The 24,568-nt window shown below is 40.9% G+C and overlaps 1 protein-coding gene and 1 pseudogene across 2 annotated transcripts in view; one reads left to right on the plus strand and one right to left on the minus strand.

Moving 5' to 3' along the window:
* The window catches only part of FANCC (FA complementation group C), a 234,682-nt gene that overhangs the window by 204,921 nt on the left and 5,193 nt on the right, over positions 1-24,568 (minus strand). The gene's annotated exons all lie outside the window — the stretch shown is intronic.
* Positions 3,699-6,057, plus strand: LOC116475434 (ATM interactor-like; annotated as a pseudogene).

A 24,568-nucleotide genomic window follows, 5' to 3' on the forward strand; every position in this document is an offset into this window, starting at 1 on the left:
TATGCTCTTCCATCTTGATTAGTTTGTTGATATCTGAATCCAGTGCTTCTATTTGATCAGACATAAGGCATTTCACTTTTTTTTTTTTTTTAATTTCCAATGACCCTTCTCTTTGTTCACTGTTTCCTGTTTCCTTTAAGAGTCTCATTTCAGACCAGGCTTGGTAGTGCAAGCGTGTAACCCCAGTACTTAGGGAGGCTGAGATGGGAGGATCACTTTAGCCCAGGAGTTCTGAGACCAGCCCAGTTAACACAGTGAGATCCCATCTTCACAAAAAAACAAACAAAAATTAGCCAGGTGTGGTGACACACACCAGTAGTCTTAGCTGCTTGGGAGGCTGAGGAGGGAGGGCTGTTTGAGCCCACAAGTTTGAGGCTGAAATGAGCTATGGATCATGCCACTGCACTCCAGCCTAGATAAAAGAGCAAGACCCTGTCTCTAGAAATAATGATAATAATAAGAAGAGTATCATTTCAATCTACTACTTTTATATTTTGTTACTCTGTTTTCTACAGTTTTTCAGAGTTACTACATAAGGTTCAGACTTAAAATTTTTTTTCTGCACTTTTAAAATACCTGGTTAGGTAAATAATGCTCAGAAGCACATATAATTCTAATAAATAGCACTATCTATCTGTCTCCTGCCAGTAACAATATATATAAATTAACAGGTATGATTTTTACACAGTCACGGAGTATTTGCACATCCAGTGGCTGGAGTAAGAACTGAAAAACCACACAACTGAACCTTGAAGAAGTGCACGTGAGTATAGTATATAAAAACCATAGCACAAAAAGGTAGTCATCTTTCACACTTGTATTTCACAGGGGAATAATAATTTCATGTGTCATCATCTACAGGCTTATGATTGGGCTAAAATTCTAAATGATTCTTCTTCACAAAATTAATATAAATTCAAATCATATTAATAAATTCTCTATTGTTCATTCAAATTTTTAAAAATTTGTTTTAGTTTTTAACCATAACTGTATGATATTTTATTGACTGACTGAGACAGGGTCTTGCTCTGTCACCCAGGCTGGAGTACAGTGGTGCTATCATGGCTCACTATAGCCTTGACCTCCAAGGCTCAAAGGATCCTCCTACCTCAGCCTCCCAAATGGCTGAGACTACAGGCACATGCCACCACGTCTGGCTAATCTGATATTATTTTTATTTTTTGTGGAGACAGGGTCTTGCTATGTTGCCCAGGCTGGTTTCGAACTCCTGGGCTCAAGTGATCCTCCCGCCTCAGCCTCCCAAAGTGCTGGGATTATAGACATGATCCATTGTGCCCAGCTACACGTTTTAGAACAGAAATCAGACATGCCTGAGGCTTACGTCTTCTGAAAGACTGATACCAGAAAATTGGTCTTCATGTCATCCAACCTTGCAGTAAACTCTAAAGAATGTTTGGCAATTGTTGTGCATCAGTTAATTCTACCTCTTGAGTAGGCACACACGTCACTGGGTTCCAGAAGAGTAATGTTCAAGCAGTGGAAGGGTGATTGACCAAAACCATATAAAACCCCATTAGAAGTGATAAGGGAGCTTCTCTTGTCATGCAGATCCATCCTTTGGGGAACTCTGGGGCACCTGAGAAATAATACTTCTGTCTGGGATCATATATGCTCCATCTTGATCCACAGATTCCCAAGTCTTTTGCCATTAGGGAAACTGAGGATCTTCCAAGTATAATCAATGATATCTTTCTGTCAGCAATATCACTATTCCATTGTGATCAACACCAACATTAATCCTCAGATCTAAGAAGCCCAATTACTCCCAAAAAGGAGATCTTGAAAAAGTGATTTGAGTAGAAGTAGTTTATTTGGACAGCAAAGGGAATACCATTAAGAAAGTAGAGAAGTGACACAGGGAATCACAGCCAATGAAGGGAGGGTTATTAAGCCAACTACCAGAGAGGGTAGGTAACCAGAGCTCAGTCCAACAAGACCTCTGGAAAATGGGACAAAACACACTCCTCTGAAGCAAAACACACAGTAAAACTGCAGAAACTAAAGGCAAAGAAGAAATCCTAAAAGCAGACAGAGATTATAAAAAGACAAATTACTTTCAAGGGAACACTGCTAAGAATAGGAGGCAAAGACATGAAAAGAAAATCATAGGCCAATATCCCTGATAAACTTAGGTGCAGAAGTCCTCAACACAACACTAGCAAACAGAATTCAACAACACATGATATATGATCATGATCATATATCATGATCACATGAAATTTACCCCTGGGTTGTAAAGGATGATTCAACATATGCCAGTCTATGAAGATGATATACCACATTAACGGAACCAAGAACAAAAATCATATGATCATCTCAATAGATGCAGAAAGAGCATTTGATAAAATTAAACATCTTTTCATGATTAAAAAAAAAACTGTCAACAAATTATGTATAGAAGGAATGTACATCAACAAAAGGCCATCCGTGACAGACCCACAACTAACCATACCGAATGGGAAAAAGTTAAAAGCATTTTCTCTAAAATCAGGAACAACACAAAGAGGTCCACTCTTACCACTTCTATCCAACACAGCACTGGAAATCCTACCCAGAGCAATTAGTTAAGAGAAAGAAAGAAAGGGCATCCAAAATGGAAAGGAGGAAGTTAAACTGTCTATGTTTACAGATGACACAGTACATAGAAAACCCTACAAATTCTACTAAAAAAAACTATTAGAACTAATAAATGAATTCAGTCAAGTTGCAGGATATAAAATCAACAAACGAAAATCATTAGTGTTTCTATACACCAAATATTAATAGCAAACTATCTAAAAAATAAATCAAGAAAGCAATCCCATTTACAATACCTACCAAAAAAAAGAAATAAAATACTTAGGTATAAATTTAACCAAGGAGGTGAAAGATCTCTACAATGAAAACTATAAAATATTGAAAAAAATTGAAGACACACAAAAAATGGGAAGATACCCCATGTTCACAGATTGGAAGAATTCGTATCTTTTAAAAGTCCGTTAAAATTTGTATGGAGGCTGGGCACCGTGACTTATGCCTGTAATCTCAGCACTTTGGGAGGCCGAGGCAGGTGGATCACCTGAGGTCAGAAGTTCAAGACCAGCCTGGCCAACATGGCGAAACCCAGTCTCTACTAAAAATGCAAAAATTAGCTGAGCATAGTGGCAGGCAACTGTAGTCCCAGTTACTCAGGAGGCTGAGGCAGGAGGATCCCTTAAACCCGGGAGGTGGAGGATGCAGTGAGCTGAGATCGTGCCATTCCACTCCAGCCTGGGTGAGAGAGTAAGACTCTGTCTCAAACAAACTATATATATATATATATATATATATATAATGTGTGTGTACGGAACCACAGAAGACCCCAAAGAGCCAAAGCAGTCTTGCGTCAAAAAAACAAAGCTAGAGGCATCAATCTTACCTGACTTCAAAATATACTACAAAGCTATAGTAAGCAAAAAAGTAGAATACTGACATAAAAACACACAGACAGAATGGAACAGAATAGGGAACCCACTTAGTCAACTGATTTTTGACAAAGGCGCCAAGAACACACACTGAGGAAACGACAGTCTCTTCAATGAAGGGTGTTCAGGAAAACTGGATACTCACATGCAGAAAAACTGAAGTAGACCCTATCTCTCACCACTTAGAAAAAATCAACACAACTGCGAGCTGGGCCTGGCCGCCCTGCGGGAGCCATGGCGGCCTCGGAGGCGGCGGCGACAGTGTCCCCGGCTCTCGTGGCCTCAGGCCCGTGGGTACCCCCGGGACCCCGACTGAGGGGCAGCCGGCCGCGGTAGGTGAGCGAGCTGTCCCAGGCCGTGTGGACCAACATCCTGTGCACCGTGCGCAGCTGCCGCAAGATCCTGCCCAACAGCCCCGCGCTCAACATGCACCTGGTCAAGAGCCACCGCCTGCAGGATAGCATAGTCAATCCAACAATAAGAAAAGATTTGAAAACTATACCGAAATTCTACTGTTGTCCAATCGAAGGCTGACCCAGAGGCCCTGACAGACCATTTTCTCAGTTTTCTCTCGTAAAACAGCACTTCTGAAAATGCATGCTGAGAAGAAGCACAAATGTAGTAAGTGCAGCAATTCGTACGGTACAGAATGGGACCTGAAAAGACACGCAGAGGACTGTGGCAAGACCTTCCGGTGCACATGCGGCTGTCCCTACGCTAGTAGAACAGCATTGCAGTCTCACATCTACCAAACTGGCCACGAGATCCCTGCAGAATACAGGGACCCACCTAGTAAGAAAAGGAAAATGGAAAACTGTGCAAAACCAGAAGCTATCCAACAAGACCATTGAATCATTTAACAACCAACCAATCAATCCCTAGACCAGACACTCAAGAACTAGAAGCTTCAGAAATAACGCTAGAACCATCTTTTGAAGACTCTTGTGGCTCTAACACTGACAGGCAGACTCTTACAACACCACCGAGATATCCTCAGAAGTTGCTTTTACCAAAGCCCAAAGTGGCTTTGCTTAAACTACCCGTGATGCAGTTTTCCCTCATGCCTGTCTTTGTGCCTACAGCCGACTCCTCAGCCCAGCCTGTGCTGTTAGGTGTCAATCAGGGCTCTGCCACAGGGGCTGTGCAGTTACCGCCCTTGTCAGTAGGAACCCTGATCCTCGGCCTAGATTCAGAGGCTTGCTCTCTTAGGGAGAGCCTACCTCTTTTCTAAATTGCTGATCCTGTTGCTGTTGAGCCAATAAGTACTGGTGTTCAAGTGAACTTGGGTAAAAGTCCATCTAATCCTTTACAAGAACTAAGGAACACATGTCAAAAGAACAGCATTTCTTCAATCAATGTGCAGACAGATCTGTCTTATGCCTCACAAAACTTTATACCTTCGGCACAGTGGGCCACCGCTGATTCCTCTGTGTCGTCTTGTTCTCAAACTGATTTGTTGTTTGATTCTCAAGTGTCTCTTCCCATTAGTGTTCACACTCAGACATTTTTGCCCAGCTCTAAGGTAACTTCATCTATAGCTGCTCAGACTGATGCATTTATGGACACCTGTTTCCAGTCGGGTGGGGTCTCCAGAGAAACTCAAACCAGTGGGATACGAAGTCCAACGGATGACCATGTACCGAAGGACCAAGCTGGAATGTGCGGAGACATTTTTGAGAGTGTTCATTCATCATATAATGTTAATACAAGTAACATTATAAGCAACAGTTTAGTAGCAGAGACAGTAACTCATAGTTTGTTACCTCAGAATGAGCCTAAGACTTTAAATCAAGATATTGAGAAATGTGCACCAATTATAAACTTCAGTGCACAGAATAGTATGTTTCCTTCACAGAACATGACAGATAATCAGACCCAAACCACAGATTTATTAAATGATTTGGAAAACATCTTGTCAAGTAATCTGCCTGCTCAGACACTGGATCATGGTAGTCTTTTGTCTGACAGAAATCCTGGACCTGACACCCAGCTCCCATCTGGCCCAGCCCAGAACCCTGGAATCAATTTTAATATCGAAGAGTTCTTTTTGGCCTCACATATCCAGACTCAAACTGAAGAGAATGAACTTAGCACCATAAACACCGAGCCAGTCTTGGAGTCACTGGACATAGAGACTCAAACGGACTTCTTACTCGCAGATACCTCTGCTCAGTCCTACGGGTGTAGGGGAAATTCTAACTTCTTAGGCCTTGAGATGTTTGACACACAGACACAGACAGACTTAAACTTTTTCTTAGACAGTAGTCCTCATCTGCCTCTGGGAAGTATTCTGAAACACTCCAGCTTTTCCATGAGTACTGATTCATCTGACACAGAGACCCAAACTGAAAGAATCTCCACTGCTAAAAATATACCTGCTCTAGAAAGCAAAGTTCAGTTGAACAGTATAGAAACACAGACCATGAGTTCTGGGTTTGAAACCCTGGGGAGCTTGTCCTTCACCAGCAACGAAACTCAAACAGCAATGGACGACTTTCTTCTGGCTGATATGGCCTGGAACATGATGGAGTCTCAGTTCAGCTCTGTAGAAACCCAGACTTCTGCGGAACCACACACAGTCTCCAACTTCTAAAACTAACAGTGGAGTCCATGTGTGAGACGGCATCTACCATTTCCTCTGGATTAAAACTATGGACAGGGGACAACAGTATTAATTCGACTGATTGTGGCTGATGATGCAGTTGCTTAGCTTCTTTGCAGTTCTTTGCCTTTTGTACTTGTAAACAGAAATTTGTGTATAAATATGAGTGTATTATAAAGTTTGAGATGTTGATCTAAAAAAAAAGAAAAATCAACACAAAATGGGCTAAATGTAATACCTGAAATTATGAAACTACTAGAAGAAAACACAGAGGAAATGCTTCATAATACTGGTCTTCTGGGCAAAGATTTTTTAGATAAGACCACAAAAGCAACAAAAGCAAAAACAGACAAATGGAATTACATCAAACTAAAAATCCATCAAACTAAAAAGTTTCTTCACAGCAAAGAAAATAACAACGTGAAGAGACAACCTACAGAATGGGAGAAAATATTTGCAAACTATGCATCTGAGAAGGGGTTAATATCCAGAATATATTATATAAGGAACTCAAACAGCTCAATACCAAAAACAAAAAACAAAACAAAACAAAAAAAAACTGATTTTTTAAATGGTCAAAGGGACCTGAACCAACCAAGAAATTCAAAGAAGACAAACAAATGGCTAGCAGTTATTTGAAACAATGCTCAACATCAGTAATCATCAGGGGAATACACATCAAAACCACAATAAGAGAGGATCACTTGAGGCCAGAGTTTGAGACCAGCCTAGGCAACAGAGCAAAACCCCATCTGTACAAAATAAAAAATTAGCCAGGCAGGATGGCGCATGCCTGTAGTCCTGGCTACTTAGGAGGCTACAGCAGGAGGATCTCTTGAGCCCTGGAGGTTGAGGCTACAGTGAGCTATGATCACGCCACTCATTCCAGCCTGGGCAACACAGTGAGACCCTGTATCAATTAAAAAAAAACAGTACAATGGCTGTTGCCAGGGGCTTGCAGGAGGGGAAATTGAGAGGTGACAGTTAAAGGTACAAAGTTTCAGTCCTAAAGGAGAAGTAAATTTTGGAGATCTACTATGTTGCATAGTGCCTATGGCTAACAATATTATGCTGTATAGTAAAAATGTGCTAAAAGAGTAGAGCTTATATTAAGTGTTCTTACCATACACAAAAAAATAATAACAAAGGCGGCAGAGGGAACTTTGGGAGGTTATGGGTATGTTTACAGTTTTGATGGTGGTGATAACTTCATAGGTATATACTTATCCACAAACTCATTGAGTTCTATACATTAAATATGTACAACTTTTTATATATCAATCACATCTCAATAAAGTGATTTTAAAAATCAAAACAAACCTGTTAAATCTGAAAATATCAAGGATCTACTGCACAATATATTAAAACCTATCACACTCCAATTTAAAATGACTAAGGATCATGACCTAGGCACACTAATTTAATGTAACAAGAGGCTTCATTGCCTGAAAAATAGAAAACTAGTAAAGAGACAGATCCTCAAATGTCATGTCTTTGGATGACAAGGAAAACTTTTGAAGAAGTAGGTGGAAAAACGCAACAGATCTGAAAATAAATGTTGTTTTTAAAAATAATTATGTGGTTTTTATTTTAAAAAATTTATTGATATGTTCCCATACCAAATCCACAGAGCTTTGTTAGGTTTTTTTTTTTTAATCTAAGGGTAATTAATTTGAATTTTCCAACAGGGTTTCAGTAAAGCATAAATGAGGAAATTACATATATCTAGTGGATTAGAATATTTCAAGTGTATGGATTTCGATATGAAGACAGAAAATGGAGAAAAGGCAGGTAGGGTGTATTCAGTTAGCCAAACAAACACAGTCATGTGTTGGGACAATATTGGGCTGGCTTTACACGTAGAGTATACACCAAAATAAAGAACATCAAACATGAACACTGACATTCACGGTCAAGATAGTCACAACTGGATTGAAGCAGGCTAGCTCTCATCCACAGAATACCTTTGATATATCTAAAAATTTTCAAAATTGTAATGAAGTTCAAGGCAACTCACGGCTTTTATATATTTAGGAATGGAGAAATGTCTCAGGACTCTGGTCAATCCTCTTGAAGAAACTCTTAAAATCTCTTTCATTTCAAACAATAACATTAGTCATAGTCACTGAACTTAAAATACAAACTAAAACTGCAGAGTGAGAAGTGTTACATAGTACAGCAGACTAAGTGGAGCACTTAACCCAGACTTGGGATGCTAAGGAAAGTTTCCAGAAAAAGAGACCTGACACTGAGAACTGAACCATACGTGGGGGCTCACCAGGGGAACAGCAGACTGAGGCAACAGGGACTTTCAGCAAAGTGTAGACTAACAATACAAAAAGGCAATTGTTTAGAATCCTGCCCAAATCAGGGATGCCTCCTTTCTCTAGGCATCTACACGGACTTCTTTTATAATAACGGAGATAAACATTTTAGGGCATCCAGACATAGAGGCCAGCCAAAGGAATACTCTACTGGTGCTTTTATATTTTGACCTCACCATCTTTTTTTTTTTTTTTTTTTTTTTTTGAGACAGAAGTCTCGCTCTGTCGCCCAGGCTGGAGTGCAGTGGCGCAAGCTCGGCTCACTGCAAGCTCCGCCTCTCGGGTTCACGCCATTCTCCTGCCTCAGCCTCTCCAAGTAGCTGGGACTACAGGCGCCCGCCACCACGCCCAGCTAATTTTTTTGTACTTTTAGTAGAGACGGGGTTTCACCATGGTCTCGATCTCCTGACCTCGTGATCCGCCCGCCTCAGCCTCCCAAAGTGCTGGGATTACAAGCATGAGCCACCGCGCCCGGCCGATCTCACCATCTTTTATCCCTCTGCTGGTGACTGGCCCACCTACATAGCGTCTTCCCTTCCTCTCTCCCTCCCTCTCTTCCTTCCTTTCCCAAGGTTTTCAGGAAACCCACTTTCTTAGAAGGAGACACAGATGCCCACAACTTCTGTTGGCACGTCTGGGCAACTGCTTCCAAATGAATGCTGACTCTTATTACCTGTTCTGGAGAGAAAGGAAAGGCTGTGGTGATATCTAATTACCTCCATTACTTTATTTGTGTAAGATTCATCAGACAGGCTCTCTACTTTGTAATAAAAACATGAAAACAACACCAAGCATAACTTCTACAAAAGGATTTCTCAAAAGAACCTGACAACTATTACATGTTTTCTCTCTTTGTAGAAATATATATAATGTATTTTTTGGAAGAGGAGCACACAGATCTGAGTGTGGTTTACTAATGGACAACATGTCACAATAAAATTTCTCACTTCTCACAAGAAAAGAAAGCATTATGATATGTTAAGTGTGAGGGGGACTTCTGGCTATAAAAGTACATTTTACCAAGACTGTCACCCTGCTCAAGCAAGCAGGAGATGGATTTAAAAAGACTTTACAAAACAGAGTAAGGACTCTGACTTTATTCTAAGAGCAAAGGGAAGTCACTGGAGGATTTTTAGCATGAAAGTGATATAATCAGATTTGTGTTTCAGAAAAATCACAGAAGCAATATAGAAAATGGACCACCAGGGGAGAGAAGATCACACTGTAAGATGGAAGACCATCTTACAGTAACTGAGGCCTAGTCTAGTTGCATGAAGGAATAGAGAAAAGCACCCAGATAAGAGATGCTTATCAGGGAGAACACATAGTATTTAGTGTTTAGATCAAACATAGTAAAAAAAGGAACAGAGAGGAGGTAAAGATGTTGCTCAGGTTTCTGATTAGAGAACTAGATGTATTATGCCACCATACGCTGAAAGGGGCAACAAAGGAGTAGGAACATACTTGGATAAAAAGATAGGCTCAGCTTAGGGCATGGTGAGTACAAGAGACCTGGGGCATCTAAATGAAGAGGTCCAGTGGGCAGTGGGTATGTGAGGAAGAGGTTAGGAAACAGGCCTAAGCTGAAGACACAGATGTAGAAACATCAACAGATAGACAATAACTAAAGCTATGGAAATGGATGAGATAACCCATGGAGGATGAGAAAAGGTCTGGGCTGGCTGGGCGTGGTGGCTCACGCCTGTAATCCCAGCACTTTGGGAGGCTGAAGCGGGCGGATCACGAGGTCAGGAGATCGAGACCATCCTGGCTAACACGGTGAAACCCCTTCTCTATTAAAAATACAAAAAATTAGCCGGGCGAGGTGGCGGGCGCCTGTAGTCCCAGCTACGCGGGAGGCTGAGGCACAAGAATGGCGTGAACCGCGGGGGGCGGAGCCTGCAGTGAGCCAAGATCGCGCCACTGCACTCCAGCCTGGGTGAAAGAGCGAGACTCCTTCTCAAAAAAAAAAAAAAAAGAAAAAGAAAAGGTCTGGGCCAAGGACAATAGGGATATGGGAGCGAAGGATGGCTCAGCTGGCCTGTGGACATTCAATTGAAGAAAACGTCTTGTACCCAGGGAGAAGTGGCATGAGTTCTACTGAGATAAATTAGCAGACCCACCCATTCTGTTCTTAGCTGTCACTTCCAGGTTTAGTCTGCCATCTTCACAAAGACTATAGCCATCCAAAATAAATAAAAGCAGTCAAAACCAACTGGCAAAATCATTGTTCTAGTTTTATTTAGTAGATTTCAAGCGGATACCATCTGTGCAGCCAAGTAATATACAAATACAAGAAATTCTTCTACCACAAACACAATCCAAAAGCCATATCAGGACAGCACAGACATACAGTAACATCAGACAGAATTTCAAAGTGCTATAAAACACAATGATTCTACTTTTTGGTTGCAGGCTTTAAAAATACTATGGTATATATGGTTTTAAGATCCTAAATTGCAGTCATGTTCTTAAGCTAGTTTGTTTTTCTATTTAAGTGCTGACAGACCAAAAAAACAGTTTTAGTCTAACATGCCATTTACCTCACTTTTAACTTTATTTGAGCCTTAAGGGTACCCTTGCAAAGCAACAAAAATGTGCAGAACCGAGGTCAATTAATAACTAGTTTCGAAAATCTACTGAACTTTTAACTGCACAATATCAAAATCCCTATAATTTGTAATGAGCAATAAGAAAACTTAAAATTTTTCCAGTTTTGTCTAGGATTTCCTCAAAGATGAAGAACATATTATTTTAAGAAACTGTATGTGGTTCCTCTGTATGTCACAGATATATACAGTTCTTTAATAACAGCGACTATATTACTAGATACCCACATGTAGACTACATTTTAGTAAAAAGGTTCCCAATTCAGTACTGAAACTGTTATCCACATCTAATTGCCTTCTTGGAGCAAAACCTTGTTTTCTGAGCCCCAGAATAGGTTTTATCCCTTAGTCAATACTTAACCCTCTGTCAAATAAAAGTTACTAATGGTATCACAAATATACTGTATTTCTGTGGCCCTGCAGTGGCTCACACCTGTAATTCCAGCACTTTGGGAGGCTGAGGAAGGAGGATCGCTTGAGTCCAGGAGTTCGAAACCAGCCTGGGCAATATAGTGAGACCTCAGCTCTACAAAACATCAAAAAATTAGCCAGGCATGGTGGCGCATGCCTGTGGTTCCAGCTACACGGGAGGCTGAGGTGGGAGAACTGTTTGAGGCTGGGAGGTCGAGGCCATAGTGAGCCACGTCCGCGTCACTGCACTCCAGCCAGGGAGACAGAGTGAGACCCTGTCTCAAATGCATGTGCACAAACACACAAGATGGTATCTCTGTATACTCAAAACTCATCTCCTCAAAGTCTGTCCATTTCTATCCATCATTGACTGGCAATGTATGTGTCACAGATGTCACACTTTTTACTATCAGAACTCCCAGAAGTAGGGACTTTATCAGTCATTTCTTTGTAAGGGTCTGCACACAAAAGCCACTTGATATTAGTGGCCAGCCAATTCTATGGTCTCCCAAATATAGGCAATCAAAAAGGAAATAAGTTCCTTAATATCTTGTTTTATATTTAAAATTCAGCAAGCAGCGTATTTACCCCCACCTTCCTCACCTCAGCCTTCTATCTCCATCTACTGAAAAACTGGATCATGAAATTTAAGCAGAAGGGAAATCTGGTAAGGATAAGATTAAGAAAAGGGAAGAAGTCTGAAGAATCCAAAATATGGAGGAGAAAATAAGAAAGAATGATCAAAGTAAAAGACTAAAAGGAAAATTTAAGCCAAAAATAATAAAAAGGAATAAAATACATAATAAAATACCTGATAAGGCAATGTCAGGTGATAACCAAGAAAAAGAAGTCTGTAGGAAATAAATACAATTTCTTTTTTTTTTTAAGACAGTCTCGCTCTGTCACCCAGGCTGGAGTGCAATGGCATGATCTCGGCTCAATGCAACCTCTGACTCCTGGGTTCAAGGAATTCTCTTGCCTCAGCCTCCTGAGTAGCTGGGATTACAGGCGACTGCCACCATGCTCAGCTAATTTTTTTTTGTATTTTTAGTAGAGACGGGGTTTCTCTTGCTCAAGTTGATCCCTAAACCACAAATGACAGGACAACTGACAATTTTAAAATCCCAGTCCAGGGATATGTGGTTATCCCACCCTGGTACTTGTTACACCAAATATTACTGTTGACTTGGGGTGCTCCCACGTCAGAATGAGAGGACCACCATCATTTACACTCGCTGCCAAGAGACACATCAGCGACTGGGGGCTGGAAAGAGAGCCAGTGGCAAGGATATCTCCGCAGCAGGCCAAGGGCTGCACAAAATAAGTCTGGTATTGAGGTTAAAATTAAATGAAATGAAAGAGAAATAAGACAGGGGAGGATGAGAAGAACAAATACAGCATGAGAGTGGGCTCTTTCTATGTAGAGGGAAGGCAAACATCTGGAATTATTTGGTGGTAAGTGCCACCAAATTTAAGACTTTGTTCCTCACTTGCAATTATTTCTCGGTTAAGACCACACAAAGAAAAAAAGAGACCTAAAGGCTAAAATGATGAAAAGTGGCTAAAGTCAGTATAACAATAACCATCAAAACACACACACACACATACACACACACACACACACACAAAATTGTTAAAGTAACAGAGGAGTTAACAGTGCATGAACAATATTCCTGACTGACTCAGAAAGATGTTCATCATAAATTCTTAAGTCAAATAAGGAAGCTGCAGAAAAATATTTATAATACCATAACATTTTTGTACAAAATATTTATATGTGTAAGTACAGGAAGTCTTCAAAAATAAGTGCTGGTGCTATGAGGGATTTGTTGGGGTTTTTTGTTTTTTGGGTTCTGGGTTTTCTTTTTTTTTTTTTGAGATGGAGTCTCGCTCTGTCGCCCAGGCTGGAGTGCAGTGGTGCGATCTCGGCTCACTGCAAGCTCCGCCTCCCAGGTTCACGCCATTCTCCTGCCTCAGCCTCTCCGAGTAGCTGGGACTACAGGCGCCCGCCACCACACCCGGCTAATTTTTTTTGTATTTTTAGTAGAGACGGGGTTTCACCGTGGTCTTGATCTCCTGACCTCGTGATCCGCCCACCTCGGCCTCCCAAAGTGCTGGGATTACAAGCGTGAGCCACCACGCCCGGCCGGGTTCTGGGTTTTTTTAGACAAGGTCTTGTTCTGTCGTCCAGGCTAGAGTGCAGTGGCACGACTGATTTAGGCTCACTGTAGCTTCAACCTCCTCCAAGCGATCCTCCCACCTCAGCCTCCCTAGTAGCTGGGACCACACGCATGCACCACCATGCCCAGCTAATTCTTTAATTTTTTTCTACAGCTGAGGTCTCACTATGTTGCCCAGGCTGGTCTCAAACTCCTGGACTCAAGCGATCCAAAGTGCAGGGATTACAGGCGTGAGTCGCCATGCCCTGCCTGGGATTTGTTGTTGTTGTACTTTTTCCCTGTGTTTTTCAATTTAATTGAAATAAAAATAACAACAGTTCTTTAAAAGAAAAAAGGCTGGGCGTGGTGGCTCGCGCCTGTAATCCCAGCATTTTGGGAGGCCGAGGTGGGTGGATCACGAGGTCAGGAGACCGAGACCATCCTGGCTAACACGGTGAAACCCCGTCTCTACTAAAAAAAAAAAAAAAAAAAAAAAAAAATGGCGGCAAACCTGTACGTGCCTACACTGGATGAGGCAGGAGAACGCCGGAACCAGCGGGGAATGACAGGAATGAAAAAAAAAAAAGAAAAGAAAAAAGATCTTCCAAATCATTCAGTTTTTATCCTGAATTAAACATGTTTAATTTAATAAATTTGCAAACAATCCCTTTAATGCAGAGCCCAGCTTTAGGAGAGCTGCTCCCACGTGACGGACAGAAGGGGCCACTGGCCAACCCTAGTTGCATTCTGGTAGAAAAAAACACAAGTTTTAAAGAAAAACAGAAAGGTCTGAAGCCAGCGTCACTATTCACTAGTTCATTCAGTGAGCCAAGGCAAATGATGTGAAATTTCTGAGTGCCAACCTCACTTCTCTTTGGGAGTGAAACAGAACCTACCTCAAAGGGCTGTTTTGAGGATTCTTGAGAACAGCTCCCACCTATGAAGACACAGCCTGGTGGGGTAGATTCCAGGAAATTCAGTGATCCTTCTGACCAAAATTATACTTTTTGTCATCTCAGGAAATAATCTGTTCCGAGAAATTCCAGAATGTAGGTCGCTTTCAGTGACCTGCCTTCAGCCTGTGAATCCTCAGACTCACCAGTGCTCAGTAGAGCAGTGGGGTTCTGACAGTTCCTTCTAAAGCACCTGTGCCTACCTCTTCTGGGAGAGCACAGCAACATTCAGCACAGCAAACCAGAGCAGCACAGCTCAGACATGAAGGCCTGCTTCCTGCAATTCTCTGTCCTACAAACATATCAGAAAGCCCAGTAGGGGTAGAAAACAGCTCTTCTAAGGGCCATACTGCAGAAGCATGGCCAAATGCCAATAGCATAATCACTGCAGATGCAGTTATAGACTCAGTATGCATATGACACTTTGGCAGAGTTTGCACTATAATGGTTGTTTACTTCTTAGTGTTGGTTTAAAACCTTGAAGATGTCCACTACAAATTCTAGTATTCCTAAGTATGCCTTGAACCTAAAAAAGTTCAGACCCACTGGACAAAAAAAAAGAGAGGGAGAGGTGTAAGGCAAGTATCCAGAATACAGTTGTACAGCCAGACTTTCTGCAAGGATGGAAAGGTTCTGGCTCTATCTGTCCATCCAATACTGCAGGCACCAGCTGCATGTGGCTTCTCAAAACATGCAATATGGCTAATGAATCTGAGGAAGTGAATTTTGAATTTTATTTAATTTTAATTAATGTAAATTTAAATAATTAAATGTACCTATTGACTATGGCATTGGTCAGCACAGATCTAGAACCTTGGGCTAATGACTTGTGCTAACTCACAAAGGGTGATACGCAGATGAGTGAACTAAGTTTAAAAAGCGACCAGTCAAAAAGGAGAACACACATGCACCAGCACCATGTTAATATTCTCTTGCAATGCATGCAGTTCACCTTGATGAAGCTGAGGTCCTAGCTTGACCTCAACCTGTCTTAGTCAGTTTAGGCTGCCATAACAAAATATCACATACGTGGTGGCTTAAATAACAGAAATGTATTTTCTCACAATTCTGGAGGCTGAAAAGTCTACAATCAAGGCCTGTGTGAGAGCCCTCTTCCTGGCTTGTATGTAGGCAGCTACCTGTGTCCTCACATGACCTCTTCTTTGTGCTCATGTGGGGAGAGATCTCTCTCTCTACCTCTTCTTCTAAGGCCACCAATCCTATCAGATTAGGACCCCACCCGTATGACTTCCTAAAGGCTTTGTCTCCAAATACAGTCCCATTGGGGGTTTTAGCTTCAGCTTCAACTTATGAATGGGGGAGGGGTGGACACAATTCAGCCCATAACACAACCCTCTACTCTTCCTTAATTAGCTTTCTTGTAATGAGTTCCAATATGGAAGGGAAGAGATAATCAACAAAAATTTTCTCAGAACTAAAAGACAGGAGTTTCCAGATTGAAAGGGCTGACCAAGTGCCCAAGAAAATGGATGAGAAGAGATCCACACCAGGCACATCATCATGAAATTGTAAAAACACAGGAAGGTAGAAGGAAATTAAACAATGCCTCACAATTCTAAAGGAAAATAATTTCCAACCTGGAATTCTTATCTAGACAAACTATCAATCAAATGTGACTAGAATAACTTCACATTCAACAGGCAGTGACTAGAAATAATTCACCTCCCACACATTCTGCTTTAGGAAGATACTAGAACATCTGCTCCACACCAAGAGGAGGGAGAAAACCAAGAAATAAAATATAGTAAACAGAAGACCCAATATCAAGAAAGGAGAGAAAGATGAATGACAGTGAAGGAAAATTCCAGGGCGACTGCAAAAAAGTTTTTAAACAGGAAAGGGAGGGGTTCTTTGTACCTGCCCAGATTTTCTTCTCAAAATATAACATTTTTAAAAACACTAAAAGAATTCAAAGAAACCTCCACAACCTCTTTAATTTTTTTTTTAAAAAGGGGGGCCAGGAGTGGTGGCTCACACCTGTAATCCCAGCACTTTGGGAGGCTGAGAGAGGAAATCATTTGAGCCCAGGAGTTCAAGACCAGCTTGGGCAACATGGGGAAACCCTGTCTCTACCAAAAATGAAAAAAAAAAAAAAAAATAGGTGGGCGTGGTGGCGTGTGCCTGTAATCCCAGCTACTTGAGAGGCTGAGACACAAGAATCACTTGAACCTGGGAGGCGGAGGTTGCAGTGAGCCAAGATCATGCCACTGTACTGCAGCCTGGGCAACAGAGCAAGACTCCATCTCAAAAAAAAAAAAAAAGGAAAACAGAAGAAATAAGACAGAGGTGAAGGCAACAAGATGCAGTCTGTTGTGTCCTTTATGCTGATGGAAATAGCCAAAGTTCCTCTGAAAAAGGTATCACCATATCAACTATGTGCTTCCACAGTTACCAACTTTAGATTACGGTATGGTACTTGACAATGGTTGGCTTCAATTCTCCTTATTAGAAAATTAACGGAATTTCAAAAGCAAGTTTAAACAGGAGAAATTCAACTGTCTTCTTTTGATAAATGCTGCCTCTCTAATAGAGCACTGAGGATCGCTTACAAACAGTCACTTAATTGCTCTATTATCCAATTTAGAGGTTTCCCCAAAAGTCTAACAAAAAAAAATTCAGTAAAGGCAAATGGAATTTAATGCAATTACCAATAAACAGGCAAACAAAACAAAACCACCCCACACACACAGCCATGCACAAGAATTAGGCCAAAGCCCAGTTATTCAGCACTTCCAGTGGACCCCTGCATGCTCTTAAATTTGGCAAACATCATAGAAGACTTAACTGGAAATCAGAGCACAGAAAGAAACTTTAGAAATGACTATATGGCCAAAACGATACCTCACCAGATGTCCCACTAAGTGGAAACTAAGAAAAAAACAGACTAAGACTGGTTCAGGTTTTGAATGCTTGTCCTACCTTGTCTAGGTGAAAGACAGGACCACAAAAAATGTGCTTCAAATCACTTTAGAATAAAATTCCTTCCTTAAATGCAGCATTCTAAAATGTCACACTAATCCTTAAACAGCAACTATTTTTAGCATCCTTTTATTTTTTAATTGAACAATGCAATTGAATTCCATTAACAGTTAATTCTTCCCAACTTTAATTCTAACAAACTCATTTAAGTTAAATGACCATAAAGAATAAAAGACTTATACTATATTTTTGCATTCCTACAATTCAAAGGCAACAGGATCAAATGTTTTCAGGCTGTGAAAAGACATGCCATACTTCAGGCTAAAAGTATATTTTATTCCAAAATTAGGAGTGAAAATAAAGCTTGGAAAGAAATGACTTCTCAGCCTTGAATTTGGTGGCATTAATATTAATGACAATCCCACTCATCTCAAAGGCATGTCCTAGAGTGTTTATGTTATGAAAACTGGGTCTGGAATGTCATCTTCAGTAAATTTGAAATTGTTTAACCTGAGGTTTTGCTAGATTCGTAACAGCTGCACTGGTGTTTACAACCGTAATAAGGTCTTTACAGCATGGTACTCCTTTACACATTTTTTAGATCTGGCTGGTACAAACATGTTGTACTGATCAACAAAAATGAGTTTGGTATCTCTCTATAGCTACAAGTTTAGTCAGAATAAAGTTTTGTTTTGGATTAACATTGTACAATAAATGCATCAAGGACCTTCAGAAGTTTTATGGTATTGGTTACAGAAGAACAGGACAAAAACTTGCATTCATATACAAACATTTGGAAAATGACTCAGTTTGTGTTTGTGAAATTTGAATTTTGTTTGGGGAAAAGACATGCGTATCAAATACACTGTGGATCTAATTTGTTTGCTGGCATTCATTGAGGGTTTCAGGGCACGTTACCAAGCAGAAACTGGTTGGGAGTATTCAAAGATTACATTTCTCCTAATGCCCCTATTCACACAGTAGAAAGATGCAACCGAAAGCCTGAGAAAGACTTGCTTAACAATGCTTCCATAGGAAGCTTCAGCCACCCTTGGACATCGAACTACTGGTGCAACAAAAAGAGCACCAGACAGGAGTTAGTTTCCCTGGGTAACAGTCAACAACCTTGCCATTAAACTCAGTTTCCTTCTCTGTAAACATTTCAAAGAGAAGTTATTATTTAAGGCAAATGTTTTCTGCTAAAATCAGTTGGGTTTGGGTAACCAGAAATACCCGGCTCTTTTGATTACTGAAAAGGTTATCATCTCATAACAATTAAGACACATTTAAAAGCTGTACATACACAATTAACCCAAGAAGTTCATCAGTAGCTATCCTCCTTTGGGCAATCTATTGGGAATTCCTTAATTATGAGCCAAAGTAATTTTTTTCTGAAAAGTCTCCATTCTATTTTTCTTTTCTAATTTTTATTTATTTAGTTTTTAGACACAGGGTTTTGCTCTGTCACCCAGGCTGGAGTGCAGTGGTATGATCACAGCTCACTGCACCCTCAACCTCCCAGGCTCAAGCGATCCTCCCACTTCAGCCTACAATTGCATGCCACACTGTATGGGTCTACAGTTGCATGTCACCACGCCTGGATAATTTTTGTATTTTTTGGAGAGACAAGGTTTCACCATGTTGCCCAGGCTTGTCTTGAACTTATGGGCCCAAGTGATCCGCCCACCTCTGCCCCCCAAAGTGCTGGGATTACAGGTGCTCAGCCCTATTTTTCTTTTTTTAAAATGCCTATCTTACCTTAGCACATATGGTTATTGTGAGAATCCCATATAATCTATATGGAAATAATCTGGAACGTACAAAGCACTTTTAATAGGGCTATTGCCCAAAGTAATGTTAGAAATAAATTAAGAAATCAAAAGAAGTAGTTAACAACAAAAAAAAACATGCTTATAAAACCAACGTATTTGTATAAAATCAACAGAACAAAAAGCTCTGATTTATAAAGGGTATATAGTATCTTACTGCTCAGGAATAATAATAATCTTTTCTACAGATATGAAACTTAGAAGTCACCAGAGAACCCTGATTATTGCAGTAATTTCTCCAGTAAATATGATAAATTTGTTCTGATCTGTCCATTTTTTTCTAAGTGTTAGTTTAACAACTGAATGCATTTCAGAATTATTCAAAACTTAAATTACTTTAGACAAAGGTCGTAAATTCAAATGTCCACAACAGATAAGTTAAATGAGTAAAGCAATTAGACAGGCTTGTGGTCAAAAACAGCAACTGTCCAAAGAAGATAGCCAGTAGGTATAGCTCAGTGGTAGAGCATTTGACTGCAAAGAAGACAGCCAGGATTTCACTCCTGCCAGTTGCTGCTGGAAGGGAACTCAGACTTGCTGTTGCCCAACTGCCTGTCTTAGTCCGTTTTGTGCTGCTATACCAGAATACGTGAGACTCAGTAGTTTACAAATAAGAGAAATTTATCAGCTCCCAGTTCTGGAGGCTGGGAAGTCTAAGATTGAGGGGTCACATTGCGATGGAAGGCATCACACAGTGACAGAGCACAAGAGGGCCAAACTCGCTTTTATAACAAACCACTCCCATGATAACAATATCAATCCATTCATGTACATCAGTAATACCTTAGAAACAATGTTTTTAAAATAACTAACATGTAGTCACTTAGTCATAGCCACTTTGGCCACAAAACAATGTAACCAAAGGTGGTTCTGATCAAGTACCAGAATATTTTCAAATACTTGTCCTATTCTCACCATTTTGCCTCAAAAACATTCTTTTTTAAAAACTCAAATTATTTTTAAATTAAACATCTTAGGCTTAATTTTTTTTTCTTTTTTTTTTTTGAGATAGGGTCTTGCTCTGCCACCCAGGCTGGAGTGCAGTGGTGGAATCACAGATCACCGCATATATTTTTTTTTTTTCCTTGTGCAATGGCCCAGTCTCAGCTCACTGCAACCTGTGCCTCCCGAGTTCAAGCGATTCTTGTACCTCCACCTCCTAAGTAGCTGGGATTACAGGCACGTGCCACCATACCCCGCTAGTTTTTGTTTGTATTTTTATTAGAGACAGGTTTCACCATGTTGGCCAAGCTGGAGTCGAACTCCTGACCTCAAGTGATCCACCCGCCTTGGCCTCCCAAAGTGCTGGGATTACAGGCAAGAGCCACCTTGCCCAGCTGACCTGCATCCTTGACCACCTGGACTCAAGTGATCCACCCGCCTCGGCCTCCCAAAGTGCTGCAATTACAGGCATGAGCCACCATGCCCGGCCTAGACTTAAATTATTTTAAAACCAAAAAGACTTAGTACAATTTTAGGCAAACATTAGATGGGTACAGCACACACGTGTAGAACTAAACGAAGATACTTGAAACTTTGATAGAATGAAACAAATTTCTAGCTTTTAATATCTTCAAAGGAATGTCACTACCAAAATTCGAGATATTTTTAATGGCAGGCACAGTGCCTGCCTCATGCCTGTAGTCCCAGCTACTCCGGAGGCTCAGGTGGGAGGATCACTTGAGTTCAGGAGGGCAAGACTGCAACGAGTTATGATTGCACTACTGCACTCCAGCCTGGGGGACCGAGTGAGATGCATCTCTAAAAAAGAAAAAGATATTTGTATTGCACTTTTCTTCCTTACAACTACTCAATTTTAAGATAAAATCAATCATATTATACCATTTCATATAAAAATATTTCTGTTACTCCTAAAACTGGCTGCACAGTTTCAAAAAGTCACCACTTAGCAAAATACTTATCATCAAGCAAAAGTTTCACTAGCTTTGCCAACTTTTTAGAGTAATGACTAAAAATTCTAATGGTACTAGTCAGTATCAGAAACACAAGATATTCTTCTGGGTGCCAAATACTGCAGAAAATACTACTTTATAAATAAAACGCATGCTGTTATACCACTAATACATGGTTACTCACTCTTATGGCCTATGATTAGAAATTCCTAGCTAACAGCTTCAAGCAAAAGCAGCAATTCGATATTATTTCTACAACTGTATATTTTATATAGTGTTTTATTATAACCTTTGATATGTAGGGGTAGATAGGCTAAGTAATCATTACAATCCATGTTGGACAAGGTCATGTTTGGGTACACCAAATTCAGAAAGCTAGGGCTAAATATAACTGATTCCTTCAGACAAGTGTCTTACCAATCAATTACAATGTATAATCTGCATACATTGTAAATCACCAAATACACACTAAGAATTACAAAATTATACTATATCACCTAGGATGCCTTTGGTTTCTAGTAACTGAACACCCAACTCTATTCATCAAGATAGGCTAAGTTATGATGTAGTAACTTTTTTCTGATACTATATGTCCAACATATTATGTGGGACACACATGTTTGTGGGGTGGGGGTGGTATTCTGCTCCACAGTCACTCATGGATCCAACATGACAGATGCTCAGACATCTCAACACCTAGCCTCCATAATCACCATTGCAAAAAGGAGAGATAGCTAGGTCAGGAATCTGCTACTAAATGCTTCTACCTGGAAATAACCTGCTTAAAATCTATTGGCTAGAACGATCACAATGTCCTACCTAGCTGCAAGTGAACTGGGAAATGTGAGGGAAGATCTAAATATTTAGTAAGCATTAAATGCCCCTGCTGCATCAAGCAAAACCAGCTAAAACAATAACGGGAGGCCAGGCATGGTGGCTCACACCTCTCATGACAGTACTTTGGGAGGCCCAGGCAGGAGGATAGCTTGAGGCCGGGGGTTCAAGACCAGCCTAGGTAACATAGCATGACCCTGTCTCTACGAAAATAATGATAATAAATTAGCCAGACATTGTGGTGCACACCTATAGTCCTAGTTACTCAGGTGGCTGAAGTGGGATGATTGCCGGAGCCCAGGAGTTTGAGGCTGCAGTGAGCTATGATCATGCCACTGCACTCCTGGTTGACAGGGCAAGACCCTGTTTCAAAAGGGAAAAAAAAAGAGGGGGGAATTTGTTGGTTCAAGAAACTGGCAAGTCCAAAAACAGGGCAGACTTCACAGTTGATCTATCTCTCCATCCTGCTTCCCTCATGATAGCAAAACAGCTTTAGCCATTACAGAAGTCACATCACATCCATACCACCCAAAAATAGAGTACATACTTCTGGTCCAGCATCCCAAGTAAGAGACAGACCTCAGATGTATTCAGACTGGACTTGCTTGAGCTTATGCCCATCCCTAACCAATGACTGTGATGAATCAATAAAACACACTCCTTAAACCAATCAAAGTCCACCCCCAGGAGCTAGAGGTAGTATCAGCGTTCTCCAGAGCCCATAGAATAGTGACTACTAAAAGAAAATCTAGGGTCTGTTATGACAGCGAAGGGAGGAAAGGATGCTGGCACTCAACAAACATCAATGCAGTTATATAATAAAAAAGAATATACCCTGAGGAAGTTGGCTAAGAGTTGTGGAAACAGGCATATATACATAAGGCAATATGAACTGCAGTGCACAAGGACAGAGGAAAAATCATTACGCATAACCACAAATGGTCATCAATAAATCAGCAGTTGGCCAGGCGCGGTGGCTCACACCTGTAATCCCAGCACTTTGGGAGGCCGAGGCAGGCGGATCACGAGGTCAGGAGATCAAGACCATCCTGGCTAACACGGTGAAACTCCATCTCTACCAAAAATACAAAAAATTAGCCAGGCGTGGCGGCGGGCGTCTGTAGTCCCAGCTACTCGGGAGGCTGAGGCAGGAGAATGACGTGAACCCGGGAGGCAGAGCTTGCAGTGAGCCGAGATCGCGCCACTGCACTCCAGCCTGGGAGACAGAGCAAGACGCTGTCTCAAAAAAAAAATAAGGAGTTAATAAGGAAATCTATTGAGTACAGCACTTGAATGTACAAGCATAATTACAAAAATAGGATTAGGCTAAGTACGACGTCTTATAATGTTATAGCTTTAAATAAACAGTAACAACCAACAAAAACAAAATGACAACAAAAAGGAACCAGCCACAGAAGGGTGGTGGAAGTCACTAAGGTAAATCGCACCTCCAAAATCTTATGAAAGAAAAAAAAAGTGCCTGGCAATTCCATACCTTTGAACTGAACCAGGTAAAGAAGGAATCACAGACATAAAGTCAAAGCCTTTTTTTTTTTTTCCCCTGGAGATACGGTCTCACAATTTTGCCCAGGAGACTTGAACTCACAATCTTCCAGCCGCAGCCTCTCAAATAGTTGGCACTACAGGTGCACAGTACCGCACCCAGCCAAATTCATATTGTTTAAATAGTCTCCTCTGAATCAGTGTGTGTGTGTGAAAAACTGCAGCCTCAAACTGTCTTTTGGGTAGTCACCAGAGTAACAGATCCGATCTCAGATTCCACTACAATAGCTAAATGTACATAACATGTTTATATCACACATAAAATGTTTCTGAATTACAAAAGCATCATTGGGTCTCTAAAGGAAAATGAAAACACAAGTCCCAGAAATCTGAAAAATGAAAAACAGGGGTGAAAGATAATGAGAAGTACAGTCACATCTAAAGTCAGGTCATCTGGGAACCCTGCCCACTGGATGCCATAAGGTCGACCACAGTTCTAATCCTGTCCTCTTCTCCTCCCCTCCTAATCCCTGACCCCACTTTCCATGATAATCTATACTGTTTCTAATTTGCAAAGGCATGGAAAGGCAGTTTCATCACTTCGTAAAAGCCTACATACTCTCACACAAACGTGTCTTTTGTCATGTGGAAGTGGGAGAAACCTTAGGATTAACTTTCACAATTCAAGAAAATGAACAAAGTACTCTCACCACTCATGATTTCTTGAGGAAGTTCAGAGCAAAGGTGATAAATCAGTCTGGGTCCAGTCAGTAAAAAGAAACCACATAATAATTTGAATAAGGAAAGTCAACTATAAAGAATTATTGTTGTTGTTGTCATTTTTTCTTTTTTAGAGAGAGGGTCTCACTCCGTTGCCCAGGCTGGAATGCAATGGTATAATCATGGCTCCAAGCAGCCTCGACCTCCTGGGCTCAACGATTCTCCCACATCAGCCTCCGTAGTAGGTGGGACTACAGGCAAGCACACACATCACTCCCAGATAATTTCGTGTTTTCTGTAGAACAGG

Source organism: Hylobates moloch, unplaced genomic scaffold, assembly GCF_009828535.3.
Source record: "Hylobates moloch isolate HMO894 unplaced genomic scaffold, HMol_V3 SCAFFOLD_10, whole genome shotgun sequence".
Classification (NCBI taxonomy): Eukaryota; Metazoa; Chordata; class Mammalia; order Primates; family Hylobatidae; genus Hylobates; species Hylobates moloch.